Genomic DNA, 27,417 nt, shown 5'->3' with positions numbered 1-27,417 from the left:
GATGGTTTGTGACACACAAAATTGAGGCATAAAAGACATTTTGACATTCTCTTTGATCTCTGCTCTTGGATCATACACTCTGGAGGAAGCAGCTGCCATGTCATAAGGGCACTCAAGAAGGTCTATGGAGAGGTCTATGTGGTGAGAGACTGGGGCATCCACTCAACAGCTATGTGAGTGAGCTTCCTGGAAGCAGATGCTCCAACCCCAGCCAAGCCTTCTAATGACTGTAGCACCATCTGATATCTTGACTACAACTTTATGAGAAACTCTGAACCAGAATCACCCAATTGAGCCATTTTCTGATTCCTATCTCTCAGAAATTGTCTGAGATAATAAATGTGTATTGTTTTAAACTGTTAAATTGGGGGAGAATTTGTTACACAATAGAGTTCAGAGGAGTTGAACTGCCTCTATCATTAATCCCAGATGCACAAAATAGAGCACTGAAAGTGCTCAAGAAAATCACCCCAGTGATGCAGGTAGGACTTTCTGATGTTTTCTGAACTCTTCTCCCCCAGAGAGGGACAGCCTTAGCCTCAGCCAATCCCAGACTTGACCTTTAACTCCACCGAAGTCACATTAGAATGAATACCAAGACAATAATTTTGGCTTATGAGGAAGGGAACTAAAACTCCTCTCCAACCCCTCTCCTCCTTGCTCTGCCTCCAGGATAAATCCAAATCAGGGGAAAAAAATACTCTACCACCTAGAAAGAGCATGCACCACAATGAATTTCTGGGGGAGCAACCACTACTTAACAGATCTATTACAAAGAGGTATGGCCCCATTTAGACAGTTCCCTTTAAGCCTAGGTGGTGGTAATAAGCCTGGGGCTACTGCCTCAGAGTAGGGCTATATACTCCTCACTGTTTCTTTCAACTCTTTTCTATCCACGAGTGTGAGAGAAGCCCAGAACTTGTTTCCCCTCAACAAACAACACAAAAACAAAAGTATACACAACAAAACCAAGGCTAACTATCTCTTTCTCATGAAACCCAACTTACCTACTACAGCTTTACACTGAGTTTCAGAACAAAAATCCTAGCCGAAAATGAAATAGTATTTTGCCCTCTTTGTGCCTATATATCTCTTTGGGGCTTTCAGTGAAGGAGGCAGAAGCAGGATTCAGATATTATTTGGTTCTAAGTGACCACTGTTTGTTGTTGCTGTTGTTGTTTTAATAGACAATTATTTAGTGAAAGGTAGGAATCATTTGCTTTCATTAATTGGTGGATCATGTTAAAAAATGTGGCTTAGCAGTAACGAACCCAACTAGTACCCATGAGCGTGCAGGTTTGATTCGTGGCCCCCACTCAATGGGTTAAGGATCCTGCATTGCTGTGAGCTACTGTGTAGGTCACAGATGCGGCTCGGATCTGATGTGGCTGTGGCATAAGCTGGCAGCTGCAGCTCCAATTCCACCCCTAGTCTGGGAACTTTCATATGCCATGGGGGGGGGGGGCTAAAATAAAATTTAAAATAAAAAGGATACAATGTCATTAGCCTAGACTATCTATTGTCAAATTATCAATTGAGCTAATGTCTGTAAAATGTGAGGAAATATAGAATGTTACAAGCCGGAATTGCGCACCGTAACAGCAGACAAAATTTCATAGTGTCAAGTTCAAAGTAAGGCACGCTGAAAATAGCCATTTAATGTCTTTTGTCCTGATTTTGTAGTTTCCTTACCCAACTCCCATATTTGAAGAGGCAGGTTTGCCCGAGTATGAACTGTGGAACTGGATCACAGCTGATAAGCTGTGAAATAATTTAACCACTTGGAGGAGAAAAAATAAATAAAAAAATCACTGTCATGACAGCTTAACAAAGTCTTCTGTTTGGTGTGAAAAGAACTCTAAAAAAGCAAAATTCTACACAGTGGAAAGGAGAATATTATAAAGTATTCATTGAGTGTCTGCTAAATCCCAAAGTCATTAAATAATTATCTCATTTAGTTTTCATTAAAAATGCCTGTGAAGGTAGTGCTATTATTCCTATTTTACAGATAAGGAAACCAAGGTTCAAAGAATTTAAATGTGTTGGTCATGATCACACAAAGTGTCAGGAGGCAAACCTAGATAGGATGACCCCAGAATGTTCAGTCCTAACCACCTCACTATAGTATCTTTAGGATACCCTGAAAATACTGAAGTACTATTAAAAAAAAAAAAAACCAGCATATTCTGCTAAAGGATTATGAGATTTCACTCATAGAGATACTTAAGACTTGATGATTTCAAAGGAGAAAAATGAAGAATTATATTTACCATGTCCTGTCCTGCTAATATTATGATAGTATAGTCTGTCTGTCTCTTTCTCTTATCCTCATACCATGGATTATAGAAATTTCAATCCTTTCTCACTAATTCAAAGCTGTGTCTCCAGGAGGTATTCTTTGTGTAGCTCAAAACCGTCACCTCCTTCCACATTCAAAATGCAGTCTCAGGTCAAAAGCACATTGCTCTGACAGATAGTTTCCAACAGCCTAGGGAAAATCTATATGCTGCACCCAGCAACGTTGCCCAGTGAAGCCTGGTAAAATGCTCTTCTCTTACCTGCATCACTGAACAGATGGTTTTCCTATCCACTTCAACTGTTCTGGTGCTAAATCCACACTGATAACATTGCTCCAAGCCCTCAGCTTTGAACAGGAATATCAGCGACATCTGCTGTTTGACTCTCTGTATTATCTCCCCCTACTTTAGAACTCTGGCATGGAGCCTAAGGGAGCTTGCCACACAATCTCAGTATCATTTCACCATGACGAAACAAAAGTGTCATGAATGAAATATGATGAAGATAGTTCTCCCCCAGGCTTTATGATAATCAGGGACTGTTGAAAAGAGCTGGCTGTCAGCCCCCAGAACAGGTACTTGTTTTCTCTCTACCAGGCTCCTTGGTTCCTCATGGAAATATTCCCTGGCAGGTCCACTAACCAATCCTCAGAACATGCCCAGATGCATATGAATCGGCAAGAAACAGACACATAGCTTATTATTCCAGCACTCTGGATGCGTTGTCGGAAACCCATCACCAGTCAGCTGCAGAATAGCCAGTATATTATAACCTACTCAAGTGCCCATTTTTTAAATGTATGCTCTAGCTTGGGATCAAATAGTATGTGAAAATATCATTAAGTATTTTGTTTATGATTAAGCTAAAGCTTAACAATTCTAATAATTCTAAATTACAATCTTTTTATTTAGGGAAACTTCCAATTTCACTGCAGTATTAAAATAGTATGGAAATTACAATATTGTCAATGTATTTGAATATCAATTAAAGCATAAATATCATGCCAGTTGAGGACATGTCTAATCATACAGGCAACATTTATACCATCTTCTTAAGTTTTCAATTCAGAAAGAAGCCACTAGAGGAGTTCCTGTCGTGGCTCAGTGGTTAACAAATCCGACTAGGAACCATGAGGTTGTGGGTTCGATCCCTGCCTTGCTCAGTGGGTTAAGGATCCGGCGTTGCTGTGAGCTGTGGTGTAGGTCACAGACACGGCTCGGATCCCGTGTTGCTGTGGCTCTGGAGTAGGCCGGTGGCTACAGCTCCAATTCAACCCCTAGCCTGGAAACCTCCATATGCCCCGGGAGCGGCCCTAGAAAAGGAAAAAGACAAAGAAAGAAAAAGTAAGACGCCACTAGAACAATCCTTCCTTGTTATGCAAATAAAAGGTAATGATTAGGCATATATTTACAGGGCAGAGGTTTGTGTGGGAAGGATGTAAAATAACCTTTTTTGAATCAATTCAGGCTTTCTTTTCTGACAGTCCTAGTATGCAAATCTCATCAATGGAAAGAGTAGACAATAAGCAGAAAAAAACTAAGACCTTTTGGGAAAGAAGAACTTGAGAACCCAGCCTCTGTTTTCCAAGACTACAAATTAAGAAAACCTGGCAGAACAGACTGAATTGCATCTGAGGTCCACAGGCAGAAATGAACTCTTAAGGTCCCGAAAGAAAAATGAAACAAGTGGGAAAGGGCAGTCTGGCCTATTGACATGGAATCGCAGGGTTCACCAGCAACAGGTGAAGGCTGGGACTGGAAGCTCTTTGGGACCCATTCAACTTGCTCTGGGAAACAATGGTTGAGCATGTTGGTTATTCTAAATCAAGACCTCTTTGTACTGTGGTCACCATGGACTAGCAAGGGCATCTCTACAGAGTGAAATTCACATTCGTAGTCCTGTGTATGACCTATCTTCACAGTGCCATTAGATGCTTCAGGAAGTAACAGTAAGAATAGACTCATGAACTCCCGGTTACTCTCAGTCCAGCATTTCACAATAAGATTGAATTTTTACTCTATTAAAATTGAATAAATCCTGGGGTTCTTGGGCAGATTTAAGGTAAAAGGATGCATGAAACATCAATGGATTTTCAGTAACTACCGGCGTTTAAAAGCATTAGTTATTAATTGAACATAAAATAGAATTACATATACATATATCCCCCAAGTTGATGAAGCGTCCTTATGTTGGGTTTTCTGACTACCCATATTTCTATTCCAACTATCTTACTCCTCTTTCTTGGAATCACCTCCCAAATGAACCACCTCTACCCAAGTCCTTGTCTCACGTTCTGCTCTGGGGGAGCACAAACTAAGACAGGGACTTGGAGAAGCAACAGTAGAAAAACTTGATTCCAGGCAGGGACAAAACCTGGAGCAAGAGCATAGAAATGGAATAGAGGATGCTACCATAGCATCTAAGTAGATTTTCATGGCTCCAACACAGGCCTTGGAAGTAACATTCAAGGAAAAGGGTACTGGAGAGAAAGACTTCAAAAGAACTCTAGGAAATTCCAAATAGTAGAGTGATTTCTATGCCAATCTGAAGACTTTGGACTCTATTTTTTAAGACATAATGATTCTGAGAAGGTTTTTAAACAGTGAAATGGCATATTCAAATATATATTTCAGAAACATGGCTCAAATAGAAGAATGGGGGACAGAGAAAACTGGGGAAGTAGACAAGCTAAAAGACTATAGCAATGTCTCAGGTAAGAAAAAATAGGCCTTGAACTAAGATAGAAATGGAAAAGGGTAAATATCTGAGAGGTATTTAAGCAATACAGTCAACTGGAAGGAAGTTTAATGTGATGGTTAGTAGTGCAAACAAACATTGGAGTCAGAGTGCTTGGATTTCAATCACTGCCTGGCTATTGCTTGGGACAGGATCTTAAATTCCTCAGTTCTGCTTTCCTCGTATGTAACATGGAGATATTAATAGCAAATTCCTGATAGGAGCATTGAGTACTACTTGAAATAATGTTGAGTTCTTAGCATAGTATGTGGCAGACCATTGTCATCATCATCAATGTCAACATCATTTTCATCATCATCATCGAGTATAGAAAGTTTTAAAAAATAGTCAAAGCTAATATTTCTACTTATTTAAAAGAGACAAATTTTTTGGCTTTTTTTTTTTCAGAGCACTGCATCATCATGGTAAAATATAAAGTTATTCCCATATGAATCTCCTCCTAGAAAAATTTGAAATCCAGTGTTAATTATTCTAATTGAGATGGATTTCAATGTAACGACTTGCCTAAGGTCACACAGGATGCGAGTGACAGGGCCAAGATTTGAACCATGATCTCTTAATGCCAGTGTCATCATGTCTTGAACCCAGATATGACCTGGGTACCAGCATGCATATGAAATAGGATATGTGAAGATAGGAGTTTCCTTCACACAGCAGCCATTTATAAGGAGCCCATTCTGTTATCAGAAAGTTTCCTAGTCTTCATATAATACATTGTACCTGCTCTGACAAATCACAGCAAGGATTGGAATGAGGGAATATTGGACATCTGCAGTTTCTTGTGGTGTTTTGGTTAATTCTCTCAGCAACTCAATGAAGTAGGCATGTTCTTCGTTATTTTCCACATAAGGAACACTAGGCTGAGAGATACTAATCTCTTTGTCCATAATCATAGGAGCAAATGGTAAAGCTGAGTTTTGGATCTTGATCTGCATGATTCTAAATCTAATAGTTTTTCAGAATTTGAAATCTTAGGAGATGTGTTTCCTGGAGATGACAGATTCTAAAAATCCATTCATATGAATACAAACCAAAGTAAATGGAGAACTTTGGAACCAAAGAGAACAGAAATTGATGAAAATTCGCAGGATAAAGGGAGAAGTCATACAAGTCAACTGACATGGGTCAATACTGGTTACTGAAAGCAGAGGGGCAGAGTCTGTGTGAGAGCAGATGGGGTATGCCATTTGAAGGAATTAATAGATAAAGGCAGACAGGCTTGGCAGAGGGTTTTATAAGTAGATAGTGGGATGTGAAAGAGGAATTATTTTTCCCGATGGCAGAGTAATAACTTCCTAAACAGTTAGGGATTTCTTGCCATAGTACATTGAATCAATGCCTTTTTTTCTGAGTTAAATAATCTTATAGGTGATACTGCACTGATTTTCTGCCATTGGGAAATAAGAATCTATGTTATTTTGTAAATTGCAATCTTAAAGCACTAAATTAGAGAGCAGGATACTATAAATTCTCATCATAGGCTTGGAAATTAACTTAGTAAGTTTCTTATATTTTATATTAAAATAACAGTGTGATGGTATACTGACTGTGACAAGGTTATTAATTGACTTTGCCAAGATCCATTCTCCGCATTCACTCTTAATAACAGAACTCAATTACATGCATTTAAATTTTTTTCTCTTCCAGTTTTACTGAGATATAATTGACGTGCATTACTATATAAGCTTAAGGTGTACAGTATAATGATTTGACTTATATACATCATGAAATGACTCAAGATGCTAATTTTATTTGGGTGTCCAAGTCATGAGCTGAAAGACTACATCTTGTGTAGTTTTCTTGTGGAAAAACTACAGCTCAAGCCAATAAAATGAAAGCAGAGGGAGTTACTAGTGTGGCTCAGTGAATTACGAGCCCAACTAGTATCCATAGGGATGTGGGTTCGATCCCTGGTATCACTCAGTGGGTTAAGGATCTGGCGTTGCAGGACCTGTGTAGGTCACAGACTAAGTTTGGATATGGCATTACTGCAGCTGTGGTATAGCTCTGATTCGACCCCTAGCCTATGAACTTCCATATGTCACAGATGCGGCCCTAAAAAGCAAAAAGAAAAGAAAAAAAAAAGAAAACAGCAACGAACTTGTGAGAGAGTTCTTAGAAAGTAGAGCTTGTCTGTGAAGACTCTAAGGATAGAAAGAGAGGCAAAATAATGTGAGGCTGGATCCCTGACAATCCTGGAGTCATCAGTGCCACAGCTGCCTACCTATAGATTCCTCCTCTCAGACTAAGTTAAGACTCTCCTTGTATAATCTCCTACTCCTTTGAGTTTTTTCATTTTATATGGCCAAATCTGATCCTAACCACTATTGAACTAATTAGATTAAATCATCATTGATTTGGGTTACTGTTAAATGCTAGAGAATCTTAAGTTAAAATTGTAGTGAATGCTAAGTAAATGATTCAAGAAATTTAAAATTTATAAATGGAGTTTGTAACTGAGTTTTATCCACAAGCAGCAAATATAATAATTATTGAAAGCCGGTCTAAGAAGAATGAGGCAAAGTTAGCTGATAATAGAGAAAAATTGTCTTGAATTTCTTTTACATCTCCAGGATTTCGCACACACAGCGTAAACAACAAGACAACAGAGTTTGGACTATTTCCATACATAATGAATGTTCTTAGGATGCATGGAAAATGTTCAAATCCAACAGAAACACAGGAACTCGTGTTTAATCTCCAGTATTTATTGAAGTATCTGTTCTTTTCTATTATATTGTTGAAGAAAATGTACTCTTTCTAAACGTAATATGATTATTAAATATAATTCTTATGATAATCCATCATATGTTAAAATAATAATAAGTAGAAAATCAGAAGTCATAAATATGCTTACTTAAACTTCTTCCCCAAATTTTGTTGCAATTTAGCTATGACTTTTCAGTTTCAGCATCTATGTGGTATTCCTCACCTACAAGGTAATTTAAGACAGAGGGAGTGATCAGGAGATATTGATCCTGATATTAATATATTGAGATATTGATAGGGTATTGATAGGATATCAATTGATAGCATATTGATATTGAGATATTGATAGGGTACTTCCAGAAGAAGGAGAGGTGGGAAAAGGAAAGGTCACACAACAATACTAAGTGAGATACCATGCGTACTCACTTAAATATGCTTGTTAATTGGAAGAATGAAAAAATAAGAATTACTGAGAGAGAGAATGTAGATCATCAAACCAAATTTCTGTCAGGTTTTGGAGAAGGAAACTCCAAATAACGACCTTCTTGGCTTCAAAAAGGAAGAGATCCATTTAAACTGTTACCCTAGTCAGAAAGTGTCATTTGCCTCTTCATTTTATCTTGTTTTATGCTGTACTACAGAGTAATTTCTCTAACCCCACAACCTCAATTGTCACTTATTTACAGATGAATCCCACAGGTCCTTCTCCATGTCCCACTTCTGCCCCAAATTCTATATCCAAATACTGTTATTATCACATGGATGTCAAATAGATCTCAGTAACCCAAAGACATTAAAAATGAAAAATAACTATTTTCTCCTACTCTGCTTCCAGGTCACACATTCTTCACTGTTGTTATGTCATCATCTTTACTTTTAGTATTCATTTTTACCTACTTTCTCACTTATTCTAAACGGACTTACCTTTTCTTTGTCTCCACCTTTTAATTCTCTCTGCTAATGATCTAAATTAGCCATCATCATCCCCATCTCTCACTAGGACCACTGGATACTCTTATAACTGGTCTCCATTCTTCCTGTCCCTTTCCCCTTCAATTGAAGACAATTTATTTCCTAAAACCCAGATCTGACCATAGTTAACCTCTCCTTAGAATCCTTCAATGACAATCTGTCCCCCAACTACCTTTATATTTTCACCTCCTGTTATTTATTTCCCATGACCTCTCTTTCACCAACACGAAGGAAAATTCACATTTCTTCAAACAAGATAGGCACTTGGGCTGGGTCCCTGTGATTGCCTGGTGTTTCTTCCCTCTGCCTGGGATATTCTCTCTATCCCCTCTGTGTCTGTTCCTATTACTTGTATGTGTACATCTATGGCACTTTTTGTGTGTGTGTGCCTCCCAGTCAGGGTAAATTGTACTTCTTTGTATTCTTAAAGCATCTAGTACACACCTCTATGAAAGCACTTATATTTTGTATAGTACTTAATTTTTCCCTTCCCTTTCCACCACTAGGCTGCCAGTTCTTTGAGAGCAGAGACCATATTTTATCCATTTTTATATCCTTGATATATAATATCCTACCTTGTACATGGTAGGTGCTTGATTTTTCTGAATTGATATAAAATGTACTGTCATGTTACCCAAATAAGGGTTGTTTTATGTTTTATACATTTTTCCTTCTCTCTGAAAAAAACAAATTATACATTAGTTTTTTTTTCTCAAAAGGTAATGACTTGAAATAAGCAGGGAATCAAACCTGGGAGACACTTGTACTGCCATTGCATTTACACAGCACATTTTAAGTGCACTGTAGTGCTTAATAATCACCCTAATTATTTATTAAAATTTAACTCCCTTTTCCAGTTAATTAAACTTGCATTTGGTAAAGCTATCCAATTTTGGCAGATAAGCAGCTTTTTTTTTTTTATGTGTATGTATGTGTGTTAAAGGCTCACTGGATAGAATTTTTACAGCAGAAGTTTTAAATTTCTCTACCTACTTAAATATATGGCAATATTGCTTCTTTAATAAAGGAAGCCTTTCCCAAAGAAACAATGAGACAATCTATTGCCTCTGAAGGGGTAAATCTTAAATAATTTAGAGACTTGTTATTTTTTCCTTTATATATATCCACATGTTTATAGATTAAAAGTACCTTTTTTAAAAAAAACAAAAACATAAATATTAAAAGAGTCTATAGCATGGTTTTTGGTTTTTCTAAATAATTTATCCTACTATGAGTGAATGATCCAGATGTTATGCCAGCTAAAAAATGCAGAACCGTATTATTTCAAACATTCTCATCTCAGAAATGTATCGGTCCCAACATATGTGTTCCTTTTCTAGGAAACATTCGCCTTCCTCTCTGTTTTTGGATTGCAGGTGCTATTTTTGGAGTACACAAGCAGAGGCAGACACATTTTACAGATGTGCAGAATCTCTGGAAATGCTGATATGATTCTGGAGCTTCAATCACAAAAATCTCACACTCCAATAGGCATCATTCTGCCCAAGGCACTATTCTGTAAGGGGACATCCAAACTGGAATGGGACCAAAACTTTATGACAATTTCTTTCTTTAAAGGGGGAGGGGGTACAATTAAAAAAAAAAACTTTGAAATTGTGTACTAATAGAATATTTTAAATGTACCAAAAGAATACAAAAAATAACAGACATCTAGATTTGACAGGTGTTAATATTTTATCACAATTTACTTCAGATTTTTTAAAGAAATAAAACTTTACTGATAAATCCTAAGTCCTGCTCCCCATCCTTCCTCCCTCTCTCCCATTAAGTGATGAAACACAAAATAGTAGTATATCTTATTTACAGATGCACCTAAATGTAATAAAAATACAATAGGCTTCTCTTGACAAGGGACATGACAATAACAAAAAAAGAACAGATTCATTCAGATTTTGTGAAACTATACTCTAGAGTCTAGAATAGAACTTAGCAAACTTTTTATGTATAAGGCAAGATAGTAAATATTTTGGGTCTCTGTTGCAGCTATTCAACTCTGCTTTTGTAATGTGAAAGTGGCCATAGAGAATACATGAATGAAAGAGCATGGTTATGTTCCCATATAACTTGATTTATAAACACAGAAAGCAAGCTGGATTTGGCTCACAGACTATTTAATTTTATTAAACAGGTACCTGTTTAATACAATTGTGTGTTGAATAAGCTATAAATAGTATTCACTGTGGTTCTTGTTATAACTTCTCTAGAAAAGATCAAAATTGTCCCCGATATCCATCCTCTTCTTCTTTTATAATTGATTTTCCCATGTGATTTTCCCATACAATTCTGTAATTTATGGCCACATGACTAAGTTGTGCCCAATGAGCTATAAGTACAAGAGTCCATGGCAGCTTTGGTGAATTTTCCTTAAAACAAAGTTGGCACACACCCTTTGATGCTTTTCTCTTTGCTTGCCTACAACCTGCTGCTTGAAATGTTGCAGTCATTGGAACTTTATCTTAGCTCATGAGGACATGAGCCTCCCCATAGGAATGCGAGGGAAATGAGCTTGAGGGAGCCCATATTTGGGGGACTTGGTAGGAACAGATCTTGTTAGCCATATTATCCGTTATATGCCCATTTCAGTATATTTTTTGATGAGAGAAATAAACTTTAATATCATTAATCCAGAGTTATTTGGGGTTCTTGGAGCCATACCCGATTCCTACTGATTTGACTTCCAAGCCTATTCAGTAGGTAATAGGCACAACCCTTAGACCCATCTAACATCAATATTCTTGCCTAACAGAGTTTCCTCCCTCCTTATCCAGATTCTGCACTGCTCGCTTCTCTTCATCATGGAAACTGATTGGTTGGGTTTACTTAGAAAGTTAAACAAAATGTAAGGAAGCATCAATCTTCTCCCTACACCTGTTGAAAGCATAGACCTAAAATGCTATGCAGAAACTTTCTCTCTTTTATGTCCCTAATTCTTATTAATACGAATACCTAGAGCAGATCCATGCAAATGCTAAAATTTTCAATGGGCTTTGTTCTTAGTGTTTGTGCCTACTACCCTGGAAAACAGACTCTCTTTAGCTGTACTGCCAAGTGTTGTTTCTGCACAGGAGCCACTACAATGGCGACTGACGTTATTTTTGCTGCCATAGTCATGGCTGGAAGAAAATAGATTCTAGACTGGGAAAAATCTGGAAAGAGTTATCCAAATGCATGAAAACAAAGTCATCAATACTTTGAACTTCTTATTATGTGTCCCCCTCCCCAAGATATAACACCGTGGGTTTGGAGTAATTTATTTCTCAACTGTTTTTAAACCACTTTTACTCATCAGATCCTAGATGATGCCTGGATGAGGTAAGTTGCAAAGGGAATTACAATCTCAATTTAAATGTAATTTCAAATGAGTAAGATAAGCAGATACAATTAATATTTCTAACATGGAGAAACTACCAGGGAGAAAAGAACCAGAATGTTAATGTTGCTTATCTCTGACTGGTGAAGCTATAGGTAATTTATTTCCTCCTTTTTATTTTCCAAATATTCTGCAGGAAACATTTATTACTTTTGAAAACAGAAAAAAAATGTATATTTCAAAATCCTGAAAAACTTGATTAAATAAAAGTAGAAGAATGAAAAATATGAGGAAAATCTACATGGCACAGAAATTTAAGAGCAAACAGTAGACAAACAATCCTCGTTAAAGGAAGCAACAAAGATAGAGCTACTCAAAGGGCAAATGGCCCAGTATTCAACATGGCTTCGGTTGGTTTTAGAGCTCCCGTCCAATTAACCTTCCAGTGTCTTATTGTCTGAGCCTATGAACCTCAGTTTTCTCTTCTGTGAAGTTGTACCCATCCCTCTGAGAGGACAGAAAATGGATGTGAAATCACCTCGATTTCAATTTCTAGCAAATAAATAATCAGTTCCAACCATCATCATAGCAGATGTTCAATTAATTCCTGAAGTGCAATGTGAGTGCACTCTGAGCACCAGTGTAGAGTGGGAAGCAAAGATGAATGGGAAAGTCTCCTGCACCCAGGATGTCACCACTGAGTGCAGGAGGGATAAGAAGTATAACCCAAGAGCTGCCGTGCAATGTTCCTCATCAGAGAGGAACAAAGTACATTGAAGTTCAGAGACAAGTTAAGAAAAATTTTACAGGGCAGCACATTCCAATGTGAAGATGTAGGAAACATACTGGTGAAGGAAGTAAAAATCCTGAATTCTAAAGTTGGCTGTACTAGCAACAGTGTGGTATGGGACAGCATTACAAACGCTTTTTAAGTTTCAGATTCACCATTTTTCCAATTGGGGGGATTTTTCCAGATGACTCTTAAGATAACTTGTGCTTTTATAACAAACATGATATAGTGTTTCGTGCGAGAATTGTACTTCTTTATAACTAGAGATAATGGTAGTGCGTGTGTGCGGGCGTGCGTGTGTGTGCGTGTGTGTGTGTGTGTGTTATAGTATAAGGGCATACATATGTTTAATCCTCATAAACCCAAGGACACAAATACAATTATTATCACTCCCATTTTTCAGCTCAGGAACTGAAGCACAGAGAGAGAAAGTAAATTGCCTAAATCCTAATATCATATGACTAGGATTCAGATCCAGGCACTCCCCAGGCAATACCATTTGACTGAAACCTTGAAAGGTGTATAGGCTTTTTTTTTTTTTAAATAATGAAAAAAAAGTACTTTCTAGAACAGAAACTCACCATAAACAAAGGCAGAGAAGTAGGGGAACAGAGAAATTTAGGGGGGCAATTTGAGATGCTGGAAAGAGTAGGCCTTTGGATCTAAATACTAGATTGGAATATTTATTTATTTTGCGACAGTGATAAAATTACTTAAATACTCTAAGCTTTAACTATCTGTAAATTAAGGATCATAATGTGTTGTTCCCTATAGGGTTTAAGTGAAGATCAAATAAGGTAACATATGAAAAATGCTAAACACATTATCTGGCATGTCATGGGTACCTAATATTAAAGCTATTACTACAAATGGATGAATAGCCTAGTTTGTTTAAAATATGTCAAGATAAGGTGAGATCTGGATAATAATTGGCTACAAAGGTACAACTTGGGAAGATCTTGAATGCCTGCCAGGAACCTTAGATTTCTTTATGAGTTTTCAAGAGGGAATTTTGTATGTCTATAGCCGATATTAAACTTGTTTGAGTTTCCTGAGCATTCACTTGGTGGGCAGGAGGAAGATGGTACTGAGGAGGATCCTGGACTAAATAATAAGACGTATGGAAAATAATCCACATCCATTTATAAGAACACTTGCTCTGACCTCTCAGTTTATAGGATTGTTGAATTTTCTGGAGAGTAATATATATTATTATATTTTAGAAGCATCAATTTCTAAAAGGCCAAATGTATAGAAAGAAATTACTGAACTGCCTTTATTTATTTATCATCCAAAGGTCAGTGTCAAATCTATGACTTCTCCCTCTGAGCAAATAAGTATGTGACAGAAGGAAAATATATACTAAATAAAATGAAAAAAAGCCTGAATTCAACCTAGCTGGACACTTACAAGTTAGGAATGAATGTGAAGTCAAGCATTTTCACCAATAAATAACCAACACATTTATTGAGTATGGGCTATATGCTTTAAACTTTGCTAAAAGCTTCACAAGCTTTATTTCAGTTAATCTCTAGAGCATATTAATAGCTAAGTATTTTATTATTACCATATTTCAAATGAGAAAACTGAGGCTCAGAGATATTAAGTAATTTGCAAAGGTGCGCAGAGATATTAAATGCTTTGAGCCAGAACTGAAAACCAGTCTTTGCTGCTGTGTCATTTAGAGCAACTGCTAACACCACCACTACCACCTTTTCCCACAACAACAACCACCACTTGCACCATCACAACACTCACCCTACCACCATCACCATTATGACTACCACAACCAGTTCCTTCAACACTAATACTGCTATCCTGGCTATGACCAGTGCCACCAAATCACCAAAATACCAACACTAACACTACCACCAAGAGCAACCACCACGATAATCACCACCATCACCACCACCATCATAGTGACAACAATCACCATCAAATCACCACCACTATTACTGCCACCACCATAGTTCCCTTTACTAACACCAAAACCACCATTACCCCCACAAGCCACCAACTAATACCAAGTATCTCTACTACCAATACTCCCTTCTGCCTCTAAGGGAAACTAGTTTCTTCAAAACCAAATGTCCTCCCAGGAAAAATAATTGATGTCCATAATATCTCCCAATAGTAAATTTTCTTTCCTAGCTTCCTCCTACATGAGTGCCATGTCTTCATCAAAAACACCCTCTCCCAGGACAACTGTCCTTAGTACTTCTACTACAGAGGGTTGCTAAGGTATTTTTAAGATCAAGAAAACCAAAATGAGTTTTGTTTTCCATGGTCATGCAGTAATTTATAGCATAAAGAATATGTCTAAATTAAAAAAAAAGTTTATGATGTGTATGTTTGAGGGGAATGATTCCAAAGCCTGGTTACTTAAAGGATGATCCATAAGCCAGCATCATCGGCATGGAATCTTGTTAGAAATGCAGAATCCTAAGTTCCACCCCAATCTGATAAATTGGAATCTGCATTTTAACAAGATCCCCTGGTGATCTGTGCCACGTTAGAATTTGAGAAGCAGTATCCTAATCAACTCTTACCATTCTGCACATAACAGTGGGTGATTTTTGTCCATTTTTTTTTTAAGAGCTCAATACAGATCAACATATTAGAAACATAAAAATATTTCCTTTTAAATAAGAGTATAGAGCTGTATTCAAAAAGCTAAGAATTTACCTGGTTTATCATTGAGTGATGAAAATAAAAACTGGTATTCTTTCTTAGGGAAAAGCAAGCTGCAATTAGTAGAAGAAAATTTGAGTATATGGGAAAAATATCAGAAAAGGGTTAAAAAAAGGTAAAATATGAACAGATATTTGAAAGAAACAATAACGGAGAGAAAACATTCTTTAAATAGAACTGGAATAAAGAGGACATGGAAAAATGCTGCCCCCCTTTGAAGTAGAAAGGGGAAGGCTAGTAAAGGCTGATACTAAAGTGGTAGAGGTTTAATGAGGTTCTGCAGACGTGTTTTTCACTCCCCCCACCAACATCTATGTATATAGTAATCTGTAATCAGTTTAGTACACTGTGGTCAATTTTTAAGAATGACAGCCTCAGTGACAAGGGTAGTTTAAGAATCACCCCAGGGATGAAACACCTGATCCCTCATGGACCTTTCTCTCTGTTCATCCTTGTTCTTGTCATGCTTTCCCTTTATGCTAAAAGACGCCTTTCTCTTTTCAGTTTCCACCTTTGAAACATGTGTGCCCCTTGTTGTCATCTCCCTCTCTAACATATTCAATTAAAAACAATTTCTGAAGTATTTATAGATGCCTACCAGAGGCTTATTCTTCTATCATTCAGAATCACAGAATGTTAGGTCATTAGAGAAGCCCACCTCATGGACAGCAGTCCTGTTTCCCTTATAAACTACATCTCTTCTCTCCCTTCATCCCCTCCCGTTGATACCGGAGGGTCAGCGGATCCCAAATTTCATAAAAACATTTTCATACATGTAAAGCCTTAATTTTAGCAGTGAGGTCAATTATTTATCTCCCTATTTTTATTTTGCTTTAAAAATATCTCATTGTTTTACACTGATTCCATTTTCTTTTCTACCCTTCGAATGCCCTGGTCCTGCAAATGATCATAAAAATAACATTTTGCTTAAACTCTGAACTGGAAAGAATCTGTTATAAATGTTTGAACACAACATCCAAAGAAAAATTGTGTGGACTGTATATTCTGTTGTTACATGATTTCATGTACGTACATTAAGTTAAAATGTCACCTCTTATTTAATACTTTAAAAAAAAAAAGCAACTTCTGTTTCTGGGGCACGTAAAGCTCTGTGTTTCTAACACGCACCCACCCACATCAGAGTCTGTTAGTGCCAGAGTATTAGATTTCAGAGAGACGATAACTAGTAAAAACAAATCTCTTCCCAGGCAGAATTAATCCCCTCTTTTCTGAGCTCCCAGGGCACTGGAACGTACTTCTGCTGCTGATCTTTGAATTATTATTAATTGTTTAAATGATCTGACTCCTCTATTAGACTATACTGTGCCTAGAAGGCAAAAATCCACTGTAATTCAGATGACTAGGTATTCAGTTTGTAGTTGGCTGAAACAGAAATTAACTTTGAAAAAAAAAAACCTGTCATTTTAAAATATATGAATCTGTAAAGAATTGCCTATTAAAATAATTATATGCCTCACTACTTTTTTATGTATAAAAATATATATCTGTGCTGAGTAATTACTGGATTAAGGCCAGTCAAATATATATTAAGCCTGTCAAATGTACATATAAGCCAGTCTCGTATATTAGACTGCCTATGTTAGAATCTGGGCTCCTTTGCCAAACCATCTGGGCTCTTTTGCGTCAGCATCTGCATCTCTACAATGAGAAGAACAATCATACCTTCTTCATAGAGTTAAAGTGAAATAATGCATTGAAGGCCTAGCATATAGTAGGTGGGAGTTGGTCAATAAAGCAAGTTCAGTAAAGCTCTTGATTTTTAATCAGAAAATGGAAAGCTAAGAATCATGGATATTAAAGATAAGGTTTGCTTTAGTTGTAGGGGAAGTTGTATATTCTCTTGCATTTTAGCACTCAGCCCACACAACCTGGGACGATCCAAGCCAAAAGACTAGTGCCATGTTATGCCTCTCTCCTAAATTAACTTTATTTGTACCAGCCCCCCCCAAATAACAAAAAATTACCACTCCCTATCTCTCTTAGTGCAAATCAAATACCTCCCATTTCCCACATTCCTCATTACAGATTAAATACAACTAAATTACAGAGAGCCCTTTACACACACACACACACATAATGACAAAAGACTAGATTCAGACCCTAGTGGTATTTATTTTCATTTAACGAGGACTGAAGCACCACTGTATGAGGACTTTACTGAGGAGCTCAGGATGGCTGGCTCCTTCTCATTCCCATCTCAGCTCAAGAAGGGCCTTTCCTGAGCATCTGAAAACAGCAGTATCCCTTGCCTGCCTCCAGTCCTGTGCCTCTGATCTTCACAGTATTGTCAGTGCCTGAAGTCGACAACTCACTTCTTAATTTATTACATATCTCCATCTTCCTACTAGAATGTAAATATCTTTAACTCAATTATTCATTATTTATTAACTGAATTTATAAATACATGCATGCATGATGTGCCTTTGCAGTTTTTCTCCTAGATCCTGAATTCCTCTCTAGAATGCACTCTAAGCTAGGAAATATCTGGGCACGTCCCAGGTTTATCAGTGATGGAGGAAGTAGTTTTCCTTGCTATCTACTGGTGTATGCCTCTAGCATCCCCTCCAAACCTGAGTTATTTATTCATAAAGTTAACACTTAAGCCAAGTGAAGGTATAAGCACAATCTGGAAAGACACTTCCTAGTTTAAGTGAAATTTGTTCTCCCCCTGCCAGGAGACACCTTCTGCAGAGGAACACAACTGTGTTATACCCTCAGAAGGATGAAGAAAGAAGAGACACAAGTTCATCGGCTCAGCTCCTATTTCTGGAAAAGAGGCAGAAAAATCCAAGCAGGAGTCTACCCTCGAGAGGGCTTGATCTATCGAGTAGAAGTTCTGATTTTCAAAAAGAAAACATTTCTTTTTCACCAAGGTGAAATATTATTCTCTCTGTCATGATGAGGTCTATAAAGCTGTGATTGGTAATTATATAAAGGATAATCACCAGCTGTTGTCTATCTGGAAGGAGGCTAAAAGAGGAAGAAACAAATGTCCTCAAATAGATTGTGGGTTCTTTCAGGGTAGGGACTACATATTTTATTTTGGCCTCCCCCCTCTGCCGCCCCTGTAGGTGGATAAGCCAGTGTATTATGACATAAGGTAATATTAAATATGCATTGAATTGCCAACACCTGTGTATGAAGGATTGAGCTATGTTTCAATGGAAGGAAAACTTTGCTGATTGAGGAGTTAACTAAAGCTGGGGACTGGGTTCGGAGAGAAACCAGAAATCTTTTCTCTAAATCTCTTTTCAAAAGAGAACAAACTTGAATCCACTTATCCTGTTAGAGGATTTTTTCCTCCAAATATATCAAAATGCATACATTTGTAAATGCATGACTTTTCCCATCCCATTTTCCCTCCAAAATATGACCTTCCCTTACATTATTATATTTAACAAGAACAAGCCTTAGTAGAGTTAGTTTTAAAAAAAACGTCAATCTACCTTGCACTCACTGCAATTCAAAAATTTCATGATTTTATGGAAAAGTCACTGGAATCTAGAACCATAAATGGCATTAAAGTAATATGGTCCAAATCTTAGTTTTGCCGACAAGTAAACCTTCTTCTGGAGAGACAAGATAGAGAAGTCACAGGGCCTCTCTCTCTCTTTCTCTTTTTTTTTTTTTTTTTTTTTTTTTTTTTAAGAGGAAAAGGGACAGAAGGAAAGGGCAAAATCTCCTAAAGACAGAGAATTTAAAAGTCATAAGTAATCAGAGAAAATTTCAAAAATGTATCTATCACATTTTAAGATGCTTATTTCCTGAATGCCCCTTTGATGTGAACTAATTTCATTTTCAGGCTTACTTGCAGATATAAGGTATTCTTATTCGAAGTGTGGCTTATTACAAACAAGTACCTTAAGAAACTTTTGTTTGTTGAGTCCCAGAAAGAAATATATTTTACTTTGTATCTCAGTACATACATAAGTATAAAGAAGAGACACAAGTTTCAGGAAACCATGCTCACCCTTGTCACAGGAGATGAACTCTATATTTTCTATCTGTTTCACCTTATTTTTTTAAATGTAGCTTGTGCCCTCTAAATTGGTTTCAGAACCCAGAAGTGGCCTCACGGCATTTCCAAAAACACTGTCAAGTCCTCTTAATAGATCATCCCCAGGTAATACCCACTCTCTAAGGATCTACAACACTGTATCTACGTGGAAAATATTTTGATAGTGTTAAGACAGCAGTAGAGTTAAATTTCTGTACATTCCAAGTGTTTCTAACAGGTGTAACCCCTTTTGGTGTTCAAAAAACATCCGTGGCTGACAGAGTCAATTTTATCCTCTTGAGAGACCCCAGAGCCTGATCTTTGATTCCACTTCTCCCATGTCGTCTTCCCTGAAATCTTCTGCCTGCAGGGAACCCTCCCCCCCCCGCTTTTTTTTTCTTTCTCCAATATTGTCTCTAACAGAAATAACACCTTAATTTGTCTGGATCTTTCTTTTACACTTATACAACACACAGTTTAAGGTTTATAATACCCCCATGCCATCTTTCTCACTAATGTTTAGACTTTTGCTTTGTCTAAGTTATGGTTAAGGGTTGTGGTCCCATACACCTTCAGTAGCTTCATGGACCCAAGCCCCATCCTCCTCTCAGAATGCCAGCTGTCAATAAGCGATGTAGGATGCCCTAGGATTAACCTTCAACAGAAAGATCTCCCTGTGCTTCCTCGATCAACAGAATGCAGAGAACAACAATACCCTCCACTCGGCAAAAGACCCTCCCTGATTCAATGTTATTGCCATGATTTGGCTACAACAGGGAAATTCTCAATGCTTGGCCCCCGGAAGTTGACCATAAGAGATATTCAAACAACTTTAATAATTCTCTGCTTGTTTACACCAAAAGAGGGTAATGAATGTTATGTAAGAGAGTTCTTATGGGAGGGCATGATCAGGTGTTGGCCGATCAGCAGCTGCTGGAAAGAAGGGAACTACTGAACCCAGGACAATGTCAAAGCACAGAGTGAATATTCATATTTATGTCTTGAACTCAGAAGAGTTCTTGTACAGGTTTTGTTTGCATTACTGTGTATGTGTGTTAATTTGCAAAATTCCTCTCCCAATTGCCCTGCTACCTTTCCTAGTCACATTTTTTTTTTTACAGCTAAATACATCATTCCTACTTAGATCCCCAGAATCAAGGGACTGTAGAATATTCTCTTGCAGTGGGGCGGTGCTGTAGGGTTTGAATGCATGGTGACTCACACACAGCCCTCTGGGTCACCAGACTGGAGGTGGCAGGGAAGGGGGGGGAGCGAGGAGGGGAGAAAGAGCCTGAAAAACAAAACCCCTAATAAGGTCTGGTTGGAGAACCAATCTGTCCCCGGACCCTGTCCCATGAAAGCCCCCAATCACATGATTTAGGTGTCCCTAAAGTCCCCTTAGGGTGAGAAATGGGAGTTCAAAATAGGACAGAAACACACGCACCTTTTGCCTAGTGCAATCTCTCCAGGGCAGGGATCACAGAACGGATGGGTGTAGGTTGCCGTCCCATTCACAGGGCACCTCTGTCGTCTGAGTGCTTAGGAGAAACTCGGACTGCCCCGGAAAGTGTTCTGTGTTGTTGTCTGGCTTTCTTCCCGTCCTATTTGGTTGCTGTTGCCTTTATTTCTTTTGCTGAGTAAACAGTGTTGGTAACCTGGACGGTCCACGACCACCTTGCAGTCTCAGTCTCGGGACACGGCGAGATGTTGCTCTCTTAGCCCAAAGTCCCTTGAACAGAGTTAGGAAAAAAAGTGTCCGCTGCTGCCTTGCTCTATCCAGCGGTGGGCTAAAGGATGTTGAGGGCTGTGCGTCCTTGGAACCAACTTGCCCGCCTTCCAGAGCGCTCCAGCCGGCAGGAGTAGCGCCCTGCCCGGAATCAGATTGTCCCGGGCTCCTCCTGGCATCAATGGCTTTAGTGGGGGAGAGGCACTCGAGACCCCCGTCTTCCTCACCTCCTCACTGTGCTCACTCCCCGTCGTAGGCTACTGTGCCCACCAGCAGCCCCTACATGAAGGGAGCTGTTCCCCTCAATCCAGTCTGCGCCTCCAGCCCCAGACAGCTGCCCAACTCTGAACGCTCTGGCAACACTTTGCGGACCCCCCAGCCCCTCTTCTTACCTCCTGCCTCCCAGCTCCTTCCCTTGCTTTCTCTCGGCACCCCAGTTCCTAGACAAACGTTTTCCCACCCATCTCCATCTCACTTTCACCACCTCGCCCACTGGAGACCCTCTCCACAGGCTCCCAGGTGGTGCTGTCCCCCAAGCAGCGGCTGAAGGAGCCGGGGTGGCACGGTCTCTAGGGGTGGGTTCTTTTGGAAACTCACCTCCCTCCGGAATTTGCGTCCTCTGGGGAGGGGGACAAGGCTCCTAGAAAGCTATCTCCCTGTACACTATGAATCCCCCAGCCCAGACTGTCACCCCCTCCCCAAGGTCTAACTCGGGTCCCTCTCCTGCTTCTCGTGTTTACGCCGCTTTTTACTCTTGGGGTCTCGTGGGGTGAGCCCCCGCGGGGACTCGAGCTAGGCAGCCGTGCGGGTGCAGCCCCACTCGCGGGCCAGGGCGAGAGGGGCTGGCGCGTAGGCGCTCAGAGCTCTCCTGCTCCCCCTCCCTCTCCAGGGACAGGAGCGGGCTGACGGGGGCGGGAGAGTTCGGGGGCGGGGGGGCTGGCGCTCATCAATTCCGCTGCCACCTCCTCTGCTGCCCGGGAGGAGGGAGAGCGGGCAGGGAGGGGCGGGGGAGCGGGCAGGAGAAGACTTAAGTCGGGAGAAGTTTGCGCAGAGCTCACAGCTGGGAAGGAAGGCGCCGGGAAGGTGAGCCTCTTGGACTTTGGGGAGGTGGGAATCAAGCATGGGGATGAAGCCCTTGCCTTTTAGCCTATATACTAGCTGGGGCTAGGTGTAAATGATCACTTAAGGCAGAATTAGAGTGTCAGGAAATCGGGAGAAGGGCAGGAGAGGGAGCGCTCCGGACTAATGTACTTTGCTCTTCACTAGGACGGCCAGCCCCCCAGACCCTGGGAGGGCTGCGCCGCGCCTTTCTCGGACCTTCCTGGGCTGGAGAGGTGCGCGCCGTCCGCACCTCGCCCAGGGGCTGGAATCTCCAATCCAGGAGATGCGCGCTGGAGCCTGAGTTCCTGAGTCTCTGGAGCCACCACCTGCGAATGACCTTCGCTTCCACTGAGCTGTGCCCGGCAGCCCAGTGAGACTGCTCCAGGTAAGGAGGGTCTTGGAATGAGCTGGGCTTTAAGATTTAGGATGTTCTCTAGGGGATGGTTAACAGTGGAGATGCGCCAGATACCTTGTTTTTTTGATGACAAAACTGCACTTTGATTGTGATGTTTCAGGTTCTGATTAGGGTCGACTTAGTCTCAGTCACCTCACCTTAACATTGATTAAAGAAAAGCTCGTTGTCTAGGAAGGTACTAAAACTTAGGGTTTCATATTGACAAATCCTAGGATTTTGTGTGAGTTTTACTTGCCGTTAATATAAATTTTCCTCCAAAAGTTTTATTCTCCTGCTTCCTGGGTATGAAAATTAGACACTGAAAATTGTGGATTTTTTCTAAAAGGTATTTATTAACTCATAAACAGATAATATCGGCATCTATGTGATGTGTCACAGTTGTTCTAGATATTGGAAATGAGTACAGTGGTGAATGGAGTTGCTTCTTAAGTCATGTTTTACAGAGAATTATTTTCCAACAATCATTTATGCATAGCAGCCATTCTTCACACCTATTAGGAAAAATATGTTGTGTGCGTAGTTTCCAAAAGGGTACTCTTTTTTCATGATGCTCTTCCCAAGCCTGGGTGAAAGACATCATGAAAAGCTCTCACAAATTAGTTCTCCTTCCCTAAACATTCATTTTCCTTGAGGTCCAAGGAAATCCAGTCAGAGTCAAAAATCAACAATCCAATTAGATTTTTAACCCATTATTTAGACTTTATTTTGCAGATCTACCTAAGAAAAGCTCTATCTAAAAGCTTTAAGCTGGTATTACATAGTACATTCAAGACTAGAAGGCAGTGTTCCATTGCTGATGTTCAGGAGACCCTAACGGCCGTAGTTAACCTGAACCAAATCATCTGTTCAAGGCTATTTGTCGAAATTGTTGGGTGATTGAAATTGAAATGTTCAAAATAAACCAAAGTGTGACCCTATAGTTTCTGCAACTAATCTGTAAGTAGCAGAGTGTCCAAGTTGGAGTGTGTTTTAAATGATAATAGAAAAGCAAATAGTTGATACTTTGAGGCAACCTTGATGTGCCATCAGAGACAAAGTAGGAATGCATCTAGTGTTGTGGGATTTATCATTTGTAATATCATGTTACTAACCTACTATGTGTCCAGTTAGAACTCAGCTTTAAAAAGTCAGAATTTCTGGGTGTTCCATGCTAGCATTATGAGAGGATCTAGGGTGATTAGATTTGCAAAACATCTTTGCAGTTTAAGTCAGTATTCTCAGTGGGCATTTATTTCTACTCAATATTTTAACATAGCTCAAAACATCCATTGGCCGGGATTTGCTTTGATTTTATGCCTCTATTCTATAGTTAATTTCAGGAACTACAGCCACAAAAGTAATAGTCATTGTAAAATACTCTAAGGTTATTTATTGACCACACCAACATATCAAGTATAGTAAACATGAAATCCTCATTATAACTTATTGACAAGAACACAGAAAACTTACAGTTGTGGTCTAAGTTGATGCTCGGAGTTGAAGAAAACTCTGTTCTTGGTGAACTTCTCAGATTCCTTCAATGTTGAAAGGAATGAAGATATTATCTGCTGTTTTTTATTAGAGTAAAAACAAAATAGAAACAGGAGACGTGGTATTTTCATTGATAACCCAAACCAATGTTCGGGCTGCAAATTAGAACCAATGGGAGAACATTAAAAAAAATATTGGACCCTACCCAAAACTAAGTCAGAATATCTGAGGGACGGGTCTACATTTTTACTTTTTTTTTTTTTTTTTGACGTGATAGAGCTCGTTAATATTGGAGGGTCTTGGAACATAAATGCTGTATGTTCTATTGTCAGTCTAATCTTTTTTATCTTAAAGAAAATATTTATAATTTATTATCCCAATTAGAAGAAAGAGATTTGTTTCCCTTAATGGTAGATGTTTACCGTAACAGTTTCCGGGAAAGAAATTTTTTTTTCTAGAAAACAAGCTATTGAGTTTGAAGCTTATCTGACTGTCCAGAGAATGCTCTAGTGAATTTACTCTAACTTTAAGAGATGTTGGAAACAATGCTTTATGAAACACAGAATTTGGTCTCATTTTGCTAAGACCTATATGATGTGTAATGTGCAAATATATATACCCTTTTGAAAGGAGAGAAGAAAATAGTACCATACTCCTTGGCACACCAAATAACATATCCCGGGTGCTGAATATGTTCTGGTATTTTCACATAAATTATTTCCTTTAAAGCCCACAATAGCTTAGCGAGGTGCCAGCTTCTACTCTGATTTCATATATGAGGAAATTAAGGACCCATTAGGTTAATGAACATGCTTAAAGCTGCAAACCAAGTAAATCTAATGCGTATTTGAACCCTGGTCTTCTTATTCTAAGTTCAATGCTATAATAAAATATATATTTTTATACATATATGTATATACAAATATTTTAAATTTAAAGACAGCATTTTTTTTGCAAAGCAGTATTGATTAAGAGCCACCGATTCTGGCACGGCTCTGCTTGGGTTTCATACCCGACTCCATCACCTTCTAAGAAGTTGTATGATTTTGGACAAATAATCTAACCTCTGTGTGTCTTAATTTCCTTTATAAAAGGGAGTTTTTCTAATGAGTATTAAATTAATATTTGTAAATCATTGGGGTAGATGTCTGGTGCATAGTAGTTTCTATGTAAGTGTTATATTTTTTAAATGTCATCTATTCAAAAAATTTTTGTGATTATTTATAATGTGCCAAGCATTGCATTAAGCCTGAAGATACATAGACAAATATGATATGTCTCTATCCTCAAAGATTTTGCATCTAATAGAGGATGACCAATACACAAGTAATATTCCACTCAGGTATGAAATTTTATTCCATTTTAATTATCATTGAAAGCATTATTTTACGTGACAACTGTGTACTTTCTTGATGTTAATATGATCTTCCAGAGGTCCATATCATGAGTATTACAAAACCAAGCCAAGTGATAATATTTTGTATTGTCACAATGGTATTGTTTTCAATTCTATCAAAACCCAGGAAAAAATACTAACATATGTTTCTGACTTGGCTTTATGAGTTTAGATGACTGGTAATATGCAGAGGTTTTAGGTCTCTAAAATTTTTATTTTAGAAGTGAAGAATTTGGAGGGGAAGAATTGATAGAAAATGTCGTCGTCGGACTCTATTCCTCAATATTCACAAGTACAATTTTCTTGAATTGTTTTTCTGAAAAGAGAGTTGTCTGATTGGAGTGCAGTTTTGTTTTGTTTGTTCATTTTTAAAGCAAAATAAATTTAGTGTAGGAAGAGTGGATCAAGGAGTACAGTTAAATGTCTCAAATATGAGCTGGCTCGGCAACCCTGTATCGGATCGAGGGGCAGTGATTCTCCCACCAAACGGCGGCTCCATGCCTTTGCATATCGCATGATAACCCCGGATACCCCTGGATACCTGAGGTGTAAGATTATGTCTTTGTCCAAATGACAAGCCTCTCTTTATTAAAAGTAGCATATGAATTTAAGCTCTTTCTCAAAGACATAAAATACCTGGCCCCATGAAATAGTTTCTGTTTTTGTAATCAATATTTAACCATTCTATTTCATTAAAATTCCTGCTTGCAAATGTATATCTTTCTTTTCTCTTATCAAGACTCCAGGCTAATCCCAATTTTTCCCATGGATGTCACATTTTTCTTCATAGTTTCACTGCCATCCCCTAATTGAAGCTTTTATTACCTTTAACAAAATGCTTAAATAGTCTCTTAATATTCAGTCACATTTAGTCCCTCTGCGATGCATTTGGTGTTACACAACATGGTCAGATTTGTCTTCTAAAGTCCCGTTTTTTCACCTTGATTCATAATTATTCAGTCATTACCCAAGGACGGACAGCAAGACTTAGAATCACTCTTCAGCCTAGCATTGAAGAGGTGTCATGATACAACTTCATTTTATCTTTTCTATTTAAGCCAAGCAAAAAAACTGCCACAGCTCCCTAATTCCAGTACCGAAGCCGTAGTGATGCCACCAAAACTGACTCCCATCCGGGCTTCATTTTCAACCCTTGCACTAGCAACTCCAGTTTATATTATATTGCCTCAGAATTGGGGTATGTGAGAAGGGGGACCCTTTATATCAATGGTTCAGTCGTGGAGCCACTTTGCTTTGATTTTGGTTTCTTCCTGCAACCAAGCCCCTACATTTTATTTGTCTGGTAGTTCAGGATCTCGCATTTCCGATCTTACCTTCCTCCATCCTTCAAAAGGTATTAATCATTCCCCTGTAACGCATCCAAAAAATTATCATCCTTATAGCTTTGTTCATATGTTAAAATTCAATAAATGTTTATTAAATGCCTATTATGTACTAGTCAGGGGATATTTGACAAATTATAACTTCCGGCCTCATGAGGACTAAAGGAGACAGACAAACCAACAGACAATTACAAACCCGTGTGGTAAGTACTCCACTAGAGAAATGCCATCAGTGCTTTGGAAGCAGGGGGAAACAGCACCGAGCTGGACACCAACGAAGCTTTCCAAGGAAGGTGACCCTAAAGGGGACATGATTCAGCATTGGCATGATTCAGCATTGAAATGACAAAACAGAATGAGCCAGATAAGGAAGGGAAGACATGAGGTATGTTATAGGCAG

General features: G+C 38.7%; 2 protein-coding genes across 4 annotated transcripts in view; one reads left to right on the top strand and one right to left on the bottom strand.

Annotated features, from left to right (window-relative positions):
- GNGT1 (G protein subunit gamma transducin 1) overlaps window positions 1-22,136 on the bottom strand; it is a 314,100-nt gene extending 291,964 nt beyond the window's left edge. For both annotated transcript variants that reach the window (XM_005667610.3, XM_005667611.3), the window contains exon 1: window positions 21,011-22,136. The gene's annotated coding sequence lies outside the window, so the exon portion shown is untranslated. The remainder of the gene's footprint in view (window positions 1-21,010) is intronic.
- Window positions 22,267-27,417, top strand: part of CALCR (calcitonin receptor) — a 123,643-nt gene continuing 118,492 nt past the window's right edge. Inside the window, exons 1-2 of one of the 2 annotated variants that reach the window (XM_021102242.1) lie at window positions 22,267-22,375; window positions 22,559-22,778. The gene's annotated coding sequence lies outside the window, so the exon portion shown is untranslated. Of the gene's footprint in view, window positions 22,376-22,556; window positions 22,779-27,417 lie in introns of those variants that run through there. The other variant, NM_214354.2, reaches the window with a different exon arrangement.

The sequence above is a fragment of the Sus scrofa genome, chromosome 9, assembly GCF_000003025.6.
Source record: "Sus scrofa isolate TJ Tabasco breed Duroc chromosome 9, Sscrofa11.1, whole genome shotgun sequence".
Classification (NCBI taxonomy): Eukaryota; Metazoa; Chordata; class Mammalia; order Artiodactyla; family Suidae; genus Sus; species Sus scrofa.
This window is presented reverse-complemented; position numbering and strand designations above follow the sequence as displayed.